Source organism: Taurulus bubalis, assembly GCF_910589615.1.
Source record: "Taurulus bubalis genome assembly, chromosome: 3".
NCBI classification, from domain to species: domain Eukaryota; kingdom Metazoa; phylum Chordata; class Actinopteri; order Perciformes; family Cottidae; genus Taurulus; species Taurulus bubalis.
In genome coordinates, this window is record NC_136591.1 from 10,598,657 (window position 1) to 10,611,800 (window position 13,144).

Genomic DNA, 13,144 nt, shown 5'->3' on the forward strand with positions numbered 1-13,144 from the left:
TGAGCTGATATCGGAAAGAAGTTTTTAAAGTTTGAGTACAGACCAGGAAAAAGTGGTCTGGCCCAGTCTCTAAGTAAATCCAGTGAGATGAAGACTTTTTTTGTAATTATTGTTTAAGTATTCCTAAAACATTTCACCACAAGGCAGACAGCATGTTTTTGAGGTTTTTGGAAAAAATAATGACAGTTACCTTATTTGTAATTCCTGTCAAATAAAGGTTTTCTGCCGAGAAGTTGACATTTACAGCTGCATTCCTTTATGTTGTTGTTAATATGACATGGCAGGTGTGAAAAAAAAACATTCTAGCCATGAGGTAAAATGCAAATAGAACAAGATATTGTGATTGCAGAGCACAGCGCCACTAGCTTTATTATAACCATGAATAATGTTTATTACCCTGTTACAACCCATATCCTAAAATGTATTTTTCTAGTGCTTTCTCTCTCAAACACACACATATATATATATATATATATATATATATATATATATATATATATATATATATATATATATATATATATATATATATATATATCAGAATCAGAATCAGATTCAGAATCAGAATCAGAATCAGAAACCGTTTATTGCCAGGAATGTTTGCACAAACGAGGAATTTAGTTAGGCGGAAGGTGCATACATTAGATTAGACATTAGACATTAGACGAGACAAACAACAATAAACGACAGCAACAGTGCAATGATGTCTAAATCAGATAAGGATAAAGTGCTCAGACAACAGATAACATTAATGTAAGTGTATGTTAAAGTGACATGTGTGTTTAAGTTAAAGTTAAAGTTAAGTATATGTGGCATGAGTGATTAAATATGAATTGTGCAGTGGAGTGGAGTGAATATGTATATTTTCTTTCCTTAGCCTTTGATGCCCTTGGTGATTGTGTTGTATGCGACTGGACATCTGGCTATAGGAAGGCATTTTAGGACAGCGGAGAGAGGAAATGTGTGTTTGTGTCTGAGGCCTAGTAGGTGGAGGCGTGGGAGCAATGTTCTAGCAGTGGCCTTGCTAGTTACCAAGGAACAGCTGGCCACGAAAAGGCATTTTAGGGAAAATATCAAGCTGTACGTGTGTGTGTGTGCGTGTGTGTGTGTGTGTGTGTGTGTGTGTGTGTGTGTGTGTGTGAGAACATTTTTGGTCGTGCATTATTTAGCAAGAAAGTGCATGTGTGTGTCTTGTGTAAGAGAGAGAGGCGGGAACATCTGAGACGGTTCAGAAAGGAGACAGCATTTCCTGTATCCGTGTCATCTGGTGTTTCTGCACGGCCCCGCCCCTTTAGCAGACTTTAGGGCGGGTCCGATTTCATTCTAAAGGGAACGAGAGCACAGATTATAGCAGATTATATCACCCCAGATTCACCAAAGTAGATATTTGACCTGTTTTTTTACCACACACACCTTCAGAACATTCAGACACTAAAATGGCATTTTTTTTAATACAGACAAATCAGGCGAACACATCCACTTCGGAGACAGGAAGTGTAAAGCATTTCACACCATCTTTTGTTCTCGAGCGTCTTTGGTATGCAGGATTGCTTTATTAAGATGGCCTCATCAAGTCTCCTTTTATCAATCATACGTTACATCTCTTTACCGTCTTTCTCCCCGCCCCCGCCCTTCCCTTCATCGAGCCCCAGCTCTATTCTCCACCTTCATGAAACACCTGGCTCTCACTCTAATCTCTCTTGAGAGCATTGTATCCGATACACACATGAGCTGCAGATAGAACAAACAATGGAAGGGAAACTAGTTTGTGGGTAGAGAGACGAACAGAGGTTTCAGACGACCAGATTTCAATACGCAGGGATAATTACAAACAAAGATCTGATCTCTGTTTTCATTAAATCAATCGTTTCCCTTGTTCGGGAATCTATTTGTGTGAACATATCATGTAGAAATATGTACAGGATGTCAGAAACATTATGAACTCTACGCCCACGGACATCAGAGGTCTCTGTTTGTTGCAGCGATGACACACTTTAGTCAATTCCGGAGAAAAAGAGAAGATGCTTGTGAAACAGTTAGAACACTTCAATAATTCGTTAGACATTAGCGGTGCATGTTTTGTTTTGGGTAAGTGCCAGACTCCCTGAGGTACACTAGCTATCAAAAATGAACATGGCAATGCAACACTCCTTCATTATTGATGCTGTTTGCTACGGGGTTTCTTAATTCAACAGCAAAATAAATTTGCCACTAAATTAAAATGTAATCCTCTAAAATGTACATGGGTTGTAATATTGAGGAAAATGGAGATATGGCATTTGGTTTTGAAGCAGCACGGATACTGACCACGTAACACTGCCACCTTAATTGTCTGAGTATATGATGTAGTTTTTGAGAAAACTTCAACTGTTCACTTTCAGAGCAGTTATGTCCCTGAAGTGTTGGACTAAAAGGGTTATCTTGAGTGCCACTGTAAATGTTTTTGAATTCAGTCTAAAAACCTGACATGTGTTAACATGTCAGGTTTTTAGAACTCAGTTTGGATTCTCCTATTCTGTATTTCATGAGCTACTAAGATGAGTCTTTTGTTTAAGAGGAGTCCATGAACCCAGAGAGATTCCTTTAAACAATACCAGTCACTCTTCCCACGGATGCAGGTTAGAAAGTTCAATAATTATGTTAATGCTTTGTATATCTTATTGAATAACTGTCTTATAAAAGCAGTAATGAGAGTGTGTATCATTTTTTAGGAGGGACTCCTGTCTTCAAATGATGCTGATTTGAATCCAAATAGTGAGCTCTAAAATTGCTTCCATGCGCATTGGAAAACGATGATGTCGGCACAGAGCATCGTGCTATTTATGTGACCTTCAAATGACTCGGATGTGTATGTCTATTCCCTACATTTAGCTACAGTATCAACTATTTTCCGACTACTTCCTGGCCTATTCTACTACTTAATGGAGAAAATAACCCTGTGTCTGTCATAGTGATGCCATCAGAACATGAACATAAACATGAAGACTAAAATGTATACTGAAGCCCTCTTTAAACTGGGATCATGGAGTTTATATATAAAATATCCTTCATGCGTCAGTAATCTGCTCATCGCATTATGCAGGAATCAATACCGTTGATATTTTTAACCTTATTCCCTTAATATTATGCATGATTCTGGTGGAAAGTATTTTCTTTGGCTGGGATATTTGCTCGATGTGTCAGTATTGGGTGCGTTCAGAAACTTTGCTGATTGTCTGTGAGAAGAAAAGGTTAGACAGTGAAAATAATTGAACACACAGCTTATGACTATTAAAGGTAACTTCATTTTGACCCGAGGCTTTACATGCTCCAACATCATCTTTCAATCACACAGTGAAACAGAAAAGCAGAGTTTGCTTTCCCCCCAGACAAATAAATGTGTTTGTTTTCCTTACTTCTACTTGAAATGTATTTTCACAAATGTTTTTTGGGGCAATTCAAGTAGTTCCAGTGTTTTCCGGCACTTCAGCAGGTTGATGCTTTTTACCGTGAGGCACAGCGACTTTCTGGTCATTCAACCAGAAGAGGACTGTTTCTGCGCCAGTCATCAAAAACCTATGAGTCACAGTCATTTACCTTTCTAAGTCTGTCCTGCCGAAAAGATGGCAGCATCAGTTGTTTCAGCAAATGCCCCAAAACAACATATGTTTACGTTCAAGAGACGAAGCTCCTCGGGAGCAAAAGTAGGGAATAGTGTGAGGTCGCTATCGATCAGAAAATGCTTCTGTGTCATCTGAATGGAAGTAATAAAGTATGCAAAGGTTCACAGTGCTATTGGATAAATAGCAATCGAGGAGACTAAACTTAACTTAAATAATGTGCTTCTAGCTGCGTTAAGCAACTTCTGAATGCATGAGTGGCAAAACAGACAGCATCAAAGAAACACACTGCTCACATGCTGTCAAGTAATCATCACATTTGATGCTGGAAATGTCTACTGATGTTTTTTATGTATGGTGTTGGTGAGACCATATGGTCCATGTGTCAGCCAGAAATGCACAACAAAGGGATGCATGTTGCAGCTAAAAACTGCGTAGAGCTCCAGTTTAGTAGAAAATAAATTCTCACAACCTTTCACATAACAGAGCCATTTTATTCATTAATAATTCATCAGCTACTCATTTTATTTTTTTGCTACAATGAGCTCTTTTGTCTCAGAGTGGGAGTTATACCAGACCCTAATGACCTGCACCCTGCACCTTTATTTTATTTGCTTGGTCGTGTGGTCATCTCAATGAGGGTGTTTCATTTGCCAGAGTCGATACTAGCCTGCAACCCCCGTGTCCATGTGTGCTGTTGCCAGTAACTGAACATGTGAGCCTGCAACAAGCGTGTGCGGCCATGTGTGTGAAATTCAGAGTGAAGTGCAAGCAGAAGGGATTGGCATGTGTTGGCATTCTTGCCCTCACAAGTAATCTTGAGCTACTGCAGTAAAGCAGTGATGGAAAAACTGATTTTCAACACTGACCCTCTGCTGGCAAATAAAATAATCTGTCTTTCCACATTTCAACATAGAAAGCCTAAAGCCAGCCTGTGAAAGACTGATCGAGCTGAACTATGCCAAGGTTTTCACACACAGTACTTCATCACAACGGTTACAGGCTTTGAACATTTTACCTCTCGAGGCATTTGGCCCATGCAACAGAGGAAAACGATTATTTTTCAAAGATTACAAATGCTGAAATGCAAAGGAGCACAAGGGTGAAAGAGATCAGCATGATTTTTGTAGGAAGATGGTGACGAATATACAATAGAAGAATCTGTTTGGTGGGGCGATTTGGAGATGCAGGGTTGATGTACTTCACCCGGAGATACAGTAATAGTGATTTCTTTCATTTCGTCTGTCGATCATTTCATTACTCTAGGTGCTTCTTCTTCCTCTGAGCAGTCTACTCTCCAATTTACTGAGAGTAAAGTCTCCTTTACTCCGTCCCTCAGGTGTTAATCAACAAAATAGAGAGGAATTGGTTCAAATAAACTTGGCATTACGGCCCTTTACAAAAACTAAACAAAAATATAAATAAAAACCACCGTTTCCTAAAGCTTTAAAGAAAACCAAATACAAAACTACAATGGAGTTGGTTAAATATACCTGCTTAATGTCTTCGGTTAATCTTTGGCATTGAGTGTGCAGCCAAACTGTCTAAAACAGGTTTTTCTCCCACACTGTGGCCTGGAGCGTTCAGTGTTGCTCCAAAACTTCTGGAAGTTTTGACTTTCAGGTTTAAAGAGTTGTGAAGAAAAGATTTGAACGATAAAAAAAAAAAAAAACTTGTGTCATACTCCAAAGCTCTGTCCTTGTTCCGTGTGCAGCAGGATAGGTTGTGACTGGGGTCAGATTTGGCCCCCACTGTTTGCTCATGTTAGAACTGCTTTTACAGCCTTTTCTGAGGGTACTACATGGTTTGGCCCCCGGCTACATTTCTAACCCTCTAACCCGCTCCAAGCCAAACAGCCCCCGTGTCCCCCGGGCCGTGTGCTTGTATCCTGCTGAGGCGGAGGCCACATTTAGAAATCCAGTCGACTCCGCGAGCCGTAGACCTTCGATCTATGGAGCTAATCAGTTTGGTTATTATGTGTTCCAGTGCTTTAGAATAAGAAGTTTAACAGGGAGCGTATCACACTTTAAACTTTCCAGTGGATGATGTTCGGTACTCTGATGTGTGTTTTTATTATTTATTTTTAGTGTCTGTTCCTGCACTGTGAGCGCTAGCATGTTGATGCTGCTATTAGGAGTTAGTGTTGCTGGGGACTCACCATTTTCCTTTTCCAGTTTTAGCAGCAACTTTTCAGGTAGTGCTGCTTCACATTGAATCTGCTGATCAGAGCTGTCATCGCTTTCTGTTAAAATGAGTGTAACCTTGCGCTATCCCCGTGATATTATTTATCACCTTGCTTACTGCAAGTAGTCACAATATTATTCTACAGCGCACCCACTGTGAGGGAAACAATAACAATATTATTCACCACGAGGACTCTTTAATTAGATTACCATGGAAGAGGTGCAGTTATCAGTTTCTACAAAGTCAGAATTTAATTAAATCTAAAATCATTTACAGGGGGATGAATCAAGATGTTTCATGGACCGGCATTGTTTGATATGTCACAGTTCTCAAGATGAATGATGTGAGGTTACATCATCAAATATTGAGAGCGTGTAGGCAGAAGCTTGAAGTATACTGTTGCTATTCTGAATAAACGCAGCGGACACCAGTGGCCATACTGTGCGGATAACTGATGAAATGCACTACAGTCGTTTGCGTTGTGTGAGTCACTGCACCTGAAAGACTCAATTTCTCCCTTATCAGGCTCCATGATTAGAACTGTACCAATCTCTTCTGTTAGATTTGACTAAAATCCCATAATCCAATAAAATACAAAGGAGTTGTGACACATTAAGTCACCAAATCAGACTTGTCTTATAAAGCAAAAAATAAAAAAATCACATAAGATTAATATTCTTCCTGTTTGCCTCGGATCCTGCCGCAAAGTATTACATTAAAGTATTACATTTAGCAGACGCATTGAATTCACTCGCGTCTCGGTTTGGAAGGAAATAAATCAAGTCATGTGCTGATGTATTCATTTATCGTCATCAACCTATGCACAAATTCATCATGACAGATTTGAGATGATACCGCCCTTCACATACTTACTACAGGAAACGCATGCAGCAATGTTGTATGCCACACTTTGTCTATGACCCCCAAGTCAACACTAATGTAGGGTATTAATTCATTAATTAAAATGCCCAGCCCCATTTTAAATGTAGAAGAATGCAATCATGAAACAAACATGTGTAAAGGGCACAAAGGTTAATGGTCACTGCACTGTCCCATAAAGGGGAATGTGTTGCTGTCAGAAAATGATGACAATGGTGGCAGCCATTAAGATGACATTTCCAGTTAAATTAAGGTTATCTTGATAGAGAAGGTTTATAGTACGTCTCCAGTTCTTTGTAAGGAGCGATACAGCTTGAAACAAGACATTGCATTTAACAGCATCAACCAACCACTGACCAACCATTAAAGTCCAGTAGCACTCTTTTGAAAACATGAGTGATTTTTATTTAATTTTTTTCTCAGTGAAGTGTAACCAATTTGTGATGATGATGAAGGTGATGATGGTGATGGTGCCTTCTTGGCAGTCATGAAGTGTTATAATTTACAGTTATTTCTGGATCCACTTGAGCCTCACCTGCTTCTACTTAAGTTGTTGCTTTCCCGGGACGACTTCTGACAGCTCTCAGAGAACAGTTGTGATCGTCTCTCTCCAGCTGTGGATGAATAGTACAGTGATAGCTCAAGAGTTTCCCCAGTCAAACCAAAGACTTGCAGCACTAATAACTGGTACTGATGCTCTTGATTGCTACATATCTGTATCAAAAGAAGAGTGTAGAAAATACCCTGTGATGTGATTATGAGGTACCAGACATTTACTATGGATGTTTTTCAAAGATGAAAAATATTCTGAGGTGAAACACAACTTTTGCCGTATTTGTGGACACATCACGCTGTGCTTTAGACAAAATCGTGTTTTCAAAGGTCACACGTTTTTCATCGTTAGGATTCTCTCCCGTCTCAACCTTCTCTTGGGTTGTGACATTATTACCAGAAAATATTGAGTGTTTGTCCTGAGATGCACGGCCAGGTGGAATGGAGGCGTTCCTTGCATCTGTAAATCCTCTAACTTTTTTGCTACAACACATTTACGGAAAATTAATTTGGTTGAGAACTGAGTATTTTATCATTTTATTTATTTATTTAGCTTAAGTGCAAAATGAATATAACAGTGAAAACATATGGACCAAAATAAATAAATGGAGGTCTAGGGACCAGCAAATGTACACTAATATGAATCAGATGCATTTTACAGAGCAGACATTACGGTCCATAATAATATATACATGCACAAACTTGTCTGAATCAACTGCATGTAAGATGTAAGCCTCTATAAGCTGTTGTTCAACATTGCGATGAAAATGATACAGAAAAATCTAAACAATAGACATTTTAATATAGTTTTGACAATAGACCAGCCTCATACACCTTCCCTCCATATGATACTATGATACTCCATAAGACCATCACAGGTGAACTCACAATTCCTCATTATAGTTTGGTTTGTGTTGTCCGATAAGTCCGATATTATTGCAGCTAAACAACGAATGAATATGTATTTCAAGATAGAATCGCACAGAGCTAAATGCTAGCACTGGACCAGGCTGGTAGGTAGAGGGAGCTAAACTGGTGAAAGCAGGTAGAGTCGTCATAGTGAGGCTGTACAGCTCATCATCTTATGTGCAGACAGCGTGAACTCCTAAGGTTGCTGTATAGAGTGTTTGAATATGAAGTGTTCTCTGTGTTTTCAGGTGCAGCTTCCAGGCCTTCATGTCTGATCCCAGGGCGCTGTGGTTGTAGGAGCTGATGTCTGCCACAGGTGGCGCTCTCAGGCTGCCTGTGTGACTTCTCACAAGCTCAACCCGGCTCACCAGGTGTGACAACAGCTAGAGCACCGCTAGTAACGCAGGTAAAGACGACGTCGAAAGGGACTTTCACCGCTGGACACATCGCACCCCAATGGTGCATTGACGTGAGAAAGAAAAGAGATGCACAGAGTCCTCTCGGACTGTTTGTTCACTTGAAATGACATGCTCTTTTGTCCCGAACACGCCTGTTGCCACGGTAACAGTGCCATATTTTGACAGCAAGGTGGAGAATGCATATGCACAAAAACACACTGATGATTGGCACCACGTCTCTGACGCACATGAATAGAAAAATCTGTGATTTGGCTCTCCTTCTTTGATCCTCTCCCTCGGTTTGCTTTCTAATTTCTTAATTCCTGCTTCGGCTGTGTGTCGCAGTCTGAGCCCCTCTCCTCTCTGTTAGCTCGCTCTGCCTCTGTCGCATTGAATCCTCCCTGCTTGACTGTGTGTGTGTGTGTGTGTGTGTGTGTGTGTGTGTGTGTGTGTCTCTCTCTCTGTTTCTGCTCTCAGCTTCCCTCTTATATTTGCTGCAGTGCTTTGATTCGAGCTGAAACGCTTTAAGCTCACAGTAGCAAGGAGAGGTCACACTTTCAGACACACACACACACGCAAACACACACAAAAACACTCATACTCAAACACATGATTTAAAGCCCCTGTGTGTGTGTGTGTGTGTGTGTGTGTGTGTGTGTGTGTGTGTGTGTGTGTGTGTGTGTGTGTGTGTGTGTGTGTGTGTGTGTGTGCCCTTTGTGACACCTGGTGCTAAACCAGTGGAGCAGTTTCAGTACGTAATGAGATGTCTTATCAAACTCACACGTGCAGTAGAAGCATTCTTTATTTGTCTTCTCCCTCCCAGTCCATCTCTCACACACCAACACACATCAATACAGAGTGTCGGCGGCTGTAGCATCAAAAGGGCTTGAGATTGACTCTGGAGGGGGGGGATAGGAAATGATCCATGTCCCGGCTAGCTACTGGCCATCATTTTGATGCATTCATTAGAAATTGAATTTGTCAGTGTGGTCAGCACGCAGCATTGATCTGGCTGCTTAATTGATGTGTGAATTGTTAACTCATCTCGTGTAAGGTGGCCAATGGCTTTGTGATGTGCTGCGGTTCTATTAATAGTGTTTAATGATGATGTAGAATCTGGGGGAGTTTCATGTTCCCCGCTTCTCGTCATTTCATACTCAGCCTCCCAAACGCCGGGTGGCGAGCGCCCCATGCGAGTTACGTGGTCATCACATGGAGAAAGCGAGCAGAGCCAGATGCCGACGTCACACGAGATGCGCCGTCAGGGACGTTTCTGTGTGGAGATGCAGGGTGGGGCGTTTTACTGCCCTGCAAAGCCCCTGGTCTGTGATTCTCAGACAGGTGGAAAACTGTCCCCGCAAGCAATCTTTGAACGTGCAGTAATGGAAAAAGGATGGAGCCGGCAGTGGACCACACCTGCCGAGCGAGTGCTCCAAAGCCCTCATTTGAAAGTGATGTGTTTGATGTCGCGCTGGTGTTTTTGACATCATAGCATTTTATTTAATTCCTGCTTTTACGCCATGAATAGCAGTTTCTATTCAGTCTTTTCAAACACCTGAGTGTTGCATTTGCTCAGCATGATTTAGCATCTTATTTCCAACGGTTAGAATCATTCGGTTTGATATCCAAGCGTTGTTTGTGGAGAGTCCAGAAAAGCAGTGAATTGGCAGTGTGTGTGTGTGTGTCTCGACCAGGATCAGATCCCACTTGTGCTGATTGAGGGGAAGCTTAGGGAGCGACGGCGCCGTTGTCCATCCCGTCCGTCTGAGAAACTATGCCGACCATCCTCCTCGTTTATTCTCCCTTTATTCAGGCAGGATTACAGCAAAGAAAGCAGCAAAGCAAGCACTGAAGGGATTATCGAACAGCAGCCAAGGGATTAGGGGGGAAAGTTGCACCTCAACAGAGCCGAGGACCCCTGTGGCCCACGGGAGAGACTCAGTCGCAGGTTAGAAAGTGTGAGCTCCTCGGCCAGCTGCTCCCGCACGGCTTTGACAAGATTCCAGAGCTCCTCCGGTTGGTGTTTGACACGCAGAGATGCCAAGACGTCTCGTCTCCCCCAAGCGGGTATTTGCTGTTCATTTGGACGGCGGAGAAGCGGACAAAGGGATGAGCGAAGAGAAAGCCACAAAGGGGATCTGAACTCTGGCACTCGTATGGATTAGAGGCCGGAGTTATTAAACAGCTACAGTCTGGGATCCAAATGAGAAATTTGTTCTGTGACCTCTGGACCCGGGGGAATGAACGTGTTTGCTTCTGTTGTGACGTTGAGACTCCATCAAAGTGCGTTCCTGACTATTTCAGGGCGAAGAGTCAGCTGAAGGAGGCAATAGCAGACGAGTCATGGTTTTATCTGGGAGTGGCCAAATGTTGACACAAAACACTGCAGGTTTTTCCTCTTTGTAGCTCACTGGATGTTAACTCAATAATCTGGCCGTCACCATTTTGAGAGCCGCTGAGAGGCAATCGAAACGCTCCCACTGTCGGATCTCGCTTCTTTAATTGACGTCTACTTTTCTACCACCTGCAGCCAGTAATGTAATGCAATTAAAGGTAATGTTTCATGCGCTTCAGTGAAAGAGGATAAAAGGCAAATCACTTGCTCATCAGTTAAATGTGTAATCAATTATCAATATTGCTGATTATTTTAACAAAGGTACAAGGTGCTGACCTGAGGGGGAATAGCTGGAACTGCTGGATAAGCTGGTGCACGCTCACATGCACTAAAAGCGTGCAAAAGCACATCTAAGCGGAGCAAGGAGAAACTCGGAGAACATCATACGTTCACATAGCAAATGGTTGTTTGTCGCTTTATCAATGTTCCCAATGCTGAATACAGCTCCTGCAAGTCATCTATCAAGCAACGGTGCCAACGTTCTCAATCTACTCGACTGGGATTGCTTTTCTCTGAACTCTATTTAAAATAGGATACAGCAAATGATTAGTCAATTGACAAACAAAATAGTTGCAGATTTTGTTTTTTTTACCTGGATGTTTCAGTCGTACAAGCTAGACAGCCTCTCGTTTCAGTTTGTCAATTGTTTAAATGTGCTCCTTTTCTCTGCCTTACGTGATCGTGTACTAAATATATTTAGGTTTTGGACTATTGGTTGGACAAAAAGAGCATTTCGATACCAACCTGGTCTCTCGGAAATATTTTAGATTAGATAAATGATGGATTGATGGAGAAAATAATCCCCACAATAATTGATCATTCTAACATTCATTATTTGCAAGCCTGAATCGAGCACTTTGGGTTCTGAACTGTTGATCTGAAGACGGCACTTTGGGCTGGAGGAAATAGTGGTGACTGTTCCATATGCAATGCATTTCATATCTGGAACCAACTGCTATAGGCTTAGACTGCTGGAGGACATCTTAGGATACACTGAGCTCCTCTTTCCTTTTCTCTCTCTCCTTCTGGATGAATTCACGTCTCTTCAATGCACATTACTAACTCTACTTCTTCCCGGGAGCCTCTGTGCTTCCTCGACCTCAAGTTTCCATGGATCGTGGCTTTCTGGATCGTGGTCCATGCCTACTAGACAAGGCAAGGCAAGTTTATTTGTATAGCACATTTTAACAACAAGGCGATTCAAAGTGCTTCACATAAAACCATTAAAAGCATCAAAAACATAATGCAGATTTAAAAACAGTTAAGAAAACATTAAAACAGTCAAAAAGCAAAATAAAAGTAGAAAAAGCAACATAAAAAATAAAAGTTGCAGTGCAGTTTAAGAAATAAAATGCAGTAGTGAGATGCAGTAATTGAATCTGGTTCAATTAAAGGCAGCAGCAAACAGAAAAGTCTTCAATCTGGACGTAAAGCAGCTGAGGGTCTCAGCAGACCTGTAGCTTTCAGGGACCTTGTTCCAGATATGTGGAGCAGAAAAGCTCAACGCTGCTTCTCCATGTTTAGTTCTGACTCTTGGAACAGAAAGTAGACTCGTCCCAGACGACCTGAGTGGCCGGGATGGTTCATAAGGTAGCAGCAGATCACAAACCTACTTAGGCCCTAAACCATTCAGTGCTTATTAAACCAGCAGCAGGATTTTAAAGTCAATTCTTTGTTTGACAGGGAGCCAGTGCAAAGACCTCAGAACTGGACTGATGTGATCCACTTTCCTGGTCTTAGTGAGGACTCGAGCTGCAGCGTTCTGAATCAGCTGCAGCTTTCTGATTGACTTTTTACAGAGGCCTGTGAACACACCGTTACAGTAGTCAAGTCTACTGAAGATAAATGCATGGACAAGTTTCTCCAAATCCTGTTGAGACATAAGTCCTCTAACCCTTGATATATTCTTCAGGTGGTAGTAGGCTGATTTTGTAATTGTCTTGATATGGCTGTTCAGGTTGAGGTCTGAATCCATAACTACACCTAGATTTCTGGCTTGGTTTGAGGTTTTTAACATTAGTGATTGAAGCTGAGCGCTGACTTTCAATCGTTCTTCCTTGGGACCAAAAACAATTACTTCTGTTTTATCTTGATTTAATTGAAGACAATTCTGGCACATCCAGTTATTGATTTCTTCAATGCATTTAGCCAGCCCTTGTATGGGACTATAGTCCCCTTGTGATATAGTAATGTAGAGTTGTGTGTCATCTGCATAATTATGATAACAC